Source organism: Pseudophryne corroboree, chromosome 3 (genome assembly GCF_028390025.1).
Source record: "Pseudophryne corroboree isolate aPseCor3 chromosome 3, aPseCor3.hap2, whole genome shotgun sequence".
NCBI classification, from domain to species: domain Eukaryota; kingdom Metazoa; phylum Chordata; class Amphibia; order Anura; family Myobatrachidae; genus Pseudophryne; species Pseudophryne corroboree.
This window is the reverse complement of record NC_086446.1, coordinates 138408193-138413718: the sequence shown is the minus strand read 5'-3', so window position 1 is coordinate 138413718 and position 5526 is coordinate 138408193. Positions and strand designations below refer to the sequence as shown.

Below are 5526 nucleotides of genomic sequence, written 5' to 3'. Positions count from 1 at the left end.
TTTATTATAAGATTTTCAATGACACAAGTACATCCAAGTTGCAGATTATGGGTTGTGAAGGACAAATCAACCATATAAACAATTTAAGCAATTTAAATTGCATGCAGGTAGTAGAATATCAAACTCCTTGGATGAGAGTTGGTCGTAATAAACTAGGATAGAAAAGAATAAAGTAGAAAATAAGATTTTAAACCTACGGTAAATCTTTTTCTCGTAGTCCGTAGAGGGTGCTGGGGACTCCGTAAGGACCATGGGGATAGACGGGCTCCGCAGGAGACATGGGCACTTTAAGAAAGACTTTAGTTCTGGGTGTGCACTGGCTCCTCCCTCTATGCGCCTCTATGCCACAGTTAGAGAAACTGTGCCCAGAGGAGACTGACAGTATGAGGAAAGGATTTTGTTAATCCAGGGCAAGATTCATACCAGCCACACCAATCACACCGTATAACTTGTGATAAACTACCCAGTTATAAGTACGAAAAAACAACATACTGCAGCATCAGTGCAGGACCGATGCAACTATAACATAACCCTTATTGAAGCAATAACTATATACAAGTATTGCAGAAGTAGTCCGCAGTTGGGACGGGCGCCCAGCATCCTCTACGGACTACGAGAAAAAGATTTACCGGTAGGTTTAAAATCTTATTTTCTCTAACGTCCTAGAGGATGCTGGGGACTCCGTAAGGAACATGGGGATTATACCAAAGCTCCAAAACGGGCGGGAGAGTGCGGATGACTCTGCAGCACCGATTGAGCAAACATGAGTTCCTCCTCAGCCAGGGTATCAAACTTATAGTATTTTGAAAAGGTGTTTGAACCTGACCAAGTAGCAGCTTGACACAGCTGTAGTGCCGAGACCCCTCGGGCAGCCGCCCAAGAAGAGCCCACTTTCCTCGTGGAATGGGCCTAGACCGATTTCGGTAACTGCAATCCAGCCATAGAATGCGCTTGCTGAATCGTGTTACAAATCCAGCGAGCAATAGCCTGCTTTGAAGCAGGGGCACCAATCTTGTTGGTTGCATACAGGACAAACAGCGCTTCAGTTTTCCTGACTCTAGCCGTCCTGGCCACGTAAATTTTCAAAGCCCTGACCACATCAAGTAACTCGGAATCCTCCAAGTCACGCGTAGCCAAAGGCACCACAATAGGTTGGTTCATATGAAAAGATGAGACCACTTTTGGTAGGAATTGAGGATGGGTCCGCAATTCCGCTCTATCCACATGGAACACCAAATATGGGCTTTTATGTGACAAAGCCGCTAATTCCGACACTCGCCTAGCCGAAGCCAAGGCTAATAACATGACCACCTTCCACGTGAGATATGTTAACTCCACCGTTTTAAGGCTGCTAAAAACTGCTAGCGAGCAATCAACTCAGAATGACCCCCATAGTGTATTGCAAGAAAATATCTGTAAATCCAATGGTACCGTAAGTGCGGTATATACTCGCACTTCTTTGCGGGGCGAGAACATCTCCCCTAAGTGAAGTCAGCCCTATGAATAGAGTTTGTGTTATCCCTGTGCAGCAGTCACAGAAAGGGTTCATCTCTGCAGTTTGTCACTCAAATTACATTGTTGCATTTTTTCTAGAAGTGGATCTGAGAGCTGTTACCCGCAGACCAGCTACAATAATTATCCTGGGATAGTGCACAAGGGCATAGAAGGGAGCGGCTCAAGAAAAGAGAAGTGGAAACAGACAGCAAACTAGGCTGGAGAGAGACCTGAGACAAAGAGATCTGAATTATACGAGAGCCGACCAGGGGAAACACAAATTATGCAGTCAAGTTTCCCACATTTGGGGAAATCGCAAGAGCAGCACACCCAGAGTGCAATGGGTGAGCCTTGCCCTGGGAGAAGCACCTTCATGATCATAGTATCTCACCTGGCAGGTAAGTAGGAGTTGGGCTAGAGCTGGGTAGGGTCGCTGCTCGGGCACTTCCCTGTCAAGTGAAGGAGATCCAACTGAGTCAGCACAAGGGAACTCTCGAAAGAAGAACAAGGCTAGAGGAAGATCTGAGACAAATAAATCTGACTTTTACCAGAGCTGACCAGAGGAAAGCACAAACACAGTCCCCCACTACCACAAATAATGAAGTCGAGTTTCCCACATTTGGGGAAATCACAGGGGTCAGCATACCCAGAATGCAATGAATGAACCTCACCCTGGGATAACAGTCTTCATTACCATGATATCTCCTATGCAAAATAAGTATGATTTGGGATAGGGCTAGGGAGGGCCGCTGCTCAGGCACATCTCTGTCAAGTAAAGAAGATTCAACTGAGGCAGCACAAGGGAACTCTCATCTGGGGACAACAACTGCAGGGAGAACACATATTTTCAGATGAACATGGGAGGGCAGAAGGCTGCCTAATACTGAAGCACCCCCAAACAACAAACCAAATGCAACAACTAGTGCAAGCATTCCAGGGGGAAGGCCTGCAGCAGATGGATTTGCATATGGTGATGTCATCCAAGCAGTGGGTCAAAGTTGGCTTCAGCCCTCGTCTGCATATGAAAAGAGAAAAGGGGCATGCAGGGCATGGCGGCCTTTTGTGGCGCTTGGATGACCCCTAGTTCGCATTAAACACCTCCACCCTCCTTCGGTGTGGGGCTCATGTTGGCTATGCCCCAGCCCCTGAAGCATTCAAGCTGATTTCTTGCAGAAGCTGGGCACTGTAACAGCTCCAGAGCTGCTCTGTATGGCAAGTAAAAGGGTGTGGGCCCTGCAGCACTACCTGTAGTTCGCATTGTGCGTTGGAAGGCACAATGTAAGCAGATGGGAGAAGTCAGGATAGTGCGCAAGGGCATAGAAGGGAGCGGCTCAAGAAAAGAGAAGTGGAAACAGACAGCAAACTAGGCTGGAGAGCTCTTCTGTCTATATTTTGCAAACCTGCTCTTGTCCTCTCCAGCTGCTCCATGTAGATTTGACGTCTGGAAAGGTGCATAACCCACTGACAAGCAGGCACACTCCTGCATGAGTTTTCTCTCTCACTAGCTGGATGATACACAATCATTTGCATGTGCTCCACCTCCGACACACCACCCACCCAACCACCCAGTGACCAGAGCCACCCACAAGCCAACTGGCTCCGTGATTTAATTTGCACAGTGTAGTCATCCAGGCAGCATGTCCTTCTCAATGGAATACAATAATACAACAGTTAATAAGGCTATGGGTGTGGAGTGTAAGAGGGTGAGGGAATCACAAGCCCGAAGCTTTATTGAAAGACAGACACATATAAAGGGAGGATCAATAAATACAAAGATATCCTTTACTATAGAATGTAGTCCAATCCGGTCTTTCAACTCTTCCACAACTTAAAAACGGATAGTGTTCCCAAGCCTTCCATCCTGGAATATCTTCAGTCTCTCGCCAATGAAGAAAACAATCCCTCCAGCAGACTCTTCAACCACGATACAAGATCACAGCCAAAAGGGCGAGAAGCAACTACACTTGCGTTTAACCAAAATAGCTAAAACTTAGTGGAGGAAAGTGCAGTGCACCAAAACATAAGCTGACACAATCATGGAGAATGTGCCAGCATATATGCTCTTCTATCTATATTTTGCAAACCTGCTCTTGTCCCCTCCAGCTGCTCCATGTAGATTTGACGTCTGGCAAGGTGCATAACCCACTGACAAGCAGGCACACTCCTGCATGAGTTTTCACTCTCACTAGCTGGATGATACACATTCATTTGCATGTGCTCCACCTCCGACACACCGCCCACCCAACCACCCAGTCACCAGAGCCACCCACAAGCCAACTGGCTCCGTGACTTAATTTGCACAGTGCAGTCATCCAGGCAGCATGTCCTTCTCAATGGAATAATCTCTGGTTCCATGGAATCTTCCGCATTGGAATGCTGCGGAACAAAAAGGATTTAAACATTCAGCTTGCTAGCATTCAATGTACCTGCGGCTTGGCTCTAGCACATGGGTCTTCATCCTGTGGCCCTCCAGCTGCTGTGAAACTACACATCCCAGCATGCCCTGCCACAGTTTTGCTATTAAGGTATGCTAAAACTGAGGCAGGGCATGCTGGGATGTGTAGTTCCACAGCAGCTGGAGGGTCGCAGGTTGAAGACCCATGTTCTAGCATGCCTGTTCTATGATGCATGTTCCGTGATGTCACAATCAGCTTGGAATGGGGTATCTAGCAGGCATTTGCTGACAGTCACTTGAGGTAGACACACATCAGGAGATGCAGCATATCGGAGGTCTTCGATGCCTTTCCAGCAAATGCACACCACCTGCTGCTGGTCTGGACACAAAACAATGCCCACAATCGAAGTCCCAAAATGCCCAACTACAGGATTCATGTAAGTAGTGAATTTAGGAATGAATTTAGAAGTAGGAAATTAAGTTAGTTCACAAGTACATTCAAATTCAGATCTAAAGTCTAGGTAGGCCTCACGTCCTGGCAGACCCCAGCATTTAAAAATGCCTTGATTAGAGGTAGGGAATTAAATGTAGATAAGAAGTAGACGCAAAATAAGACTCCACAGAGCAGTTATCAGGTGTCTTTATCAATTGTTGCATTTAAAAAATCAAGCAATTAGGGAACACAATGTTGCAACAATTTAACCCTATTTGCAAAATAGTACTAAATAAGTTTGTCGATGTAAGACATTTGCAAAGGCGCAAACAAAACACGCTGGAAAATCTGATCACAAGGTCAATTACGTCCCTGGGTGGGATTGAACCACCAACCTTTTGGTTAATAGCCGAACACACTAACCGATTGCGCCACAGAGACACTTTGCAAAAAGTACATACTGACAAAGGCTAATAAGCATTTATCTAGAACGTTTCCTAGAAAAACTTTAAAAAGTCAATAATCTGGAGAGTTTTTGTAAGATGTTTCTTCCATCAACCAACGAAGAAACACATTGGTACTTTTCCATGATGAGTGAGTGCTTCAGGTTCTCTTGCACTTACATGTGCAGCAGAGTACTGCAATGGAAGCATGCTGGGCCCATAACCCAGAGGTAGGCAGATTGAAACTATCCTCTGCTATATGCATTTTTTTTTGTTAATTAAAGTAATCCAAAACTGGGATTGATATTTTGGTTCTTTTATTTTTACTTAAAGTACAATAACTTTTACCATTTTAATTTGTTTTAATAGTATATTGACAGTATTGTTTTCTTTCAAAAATCCACTTTATTTTCTTTACCCTATTATTAAAATGGTAATTGACAAAAACAAACTACATTGTCACCAGAAGAGCAATACAAAATGTACACGTGATATATTAAAATCATCTTTCCAGCTTGAATTTCAATGATGCATTGGGGCAACGATTTTGTTAGCAACATCTTCACCCTTAAATAAAGATTTTCTTAATTCCTTACCTGTGTGCTAATTAGATATCACCTTGTTTTCACATTAAACAGACTTCCACATGAGAAAGCAGCAAGGATGCAGTGGCGTTAATGTTTCGTGGTGTCAACCCGTATTATTTCAGTAGACATTGAAATGAGGATGCATCTTGCTGCCTTTCCAATGAAGCAAATTTA

General features: G+C 44.6%; 2 non-coding genes across 2 annotated transcripts; both read right to left on the bottom strand.

Moving 5' to 3' along the window:
- Positions 1–1737: 1737 nt before the first annotated feature.
- On the bottom strand, positions 1738–1900 carry LOC134899281 (U1 spliceosomal RNA). The gene has a single exon (XR_010172961.1). It is a non-coding gene; the product is annotated as a U1 spliceosomal RNA (small nuclear RNA).
- Positions 1901–2052: 152 nt separating this feature from the next.
- Positions 2053–2216, bottom strand: LOC134899163 (U1 spliceosomal RNA). Its single transcript, XR_010172846.1, has one exon. It is a non-coding gene; the product is annotated as a U1 spliceosomal RNA (small nuclear RNA).
- Positions 2217–5526: the final 3310 nt, after the last annotated feature.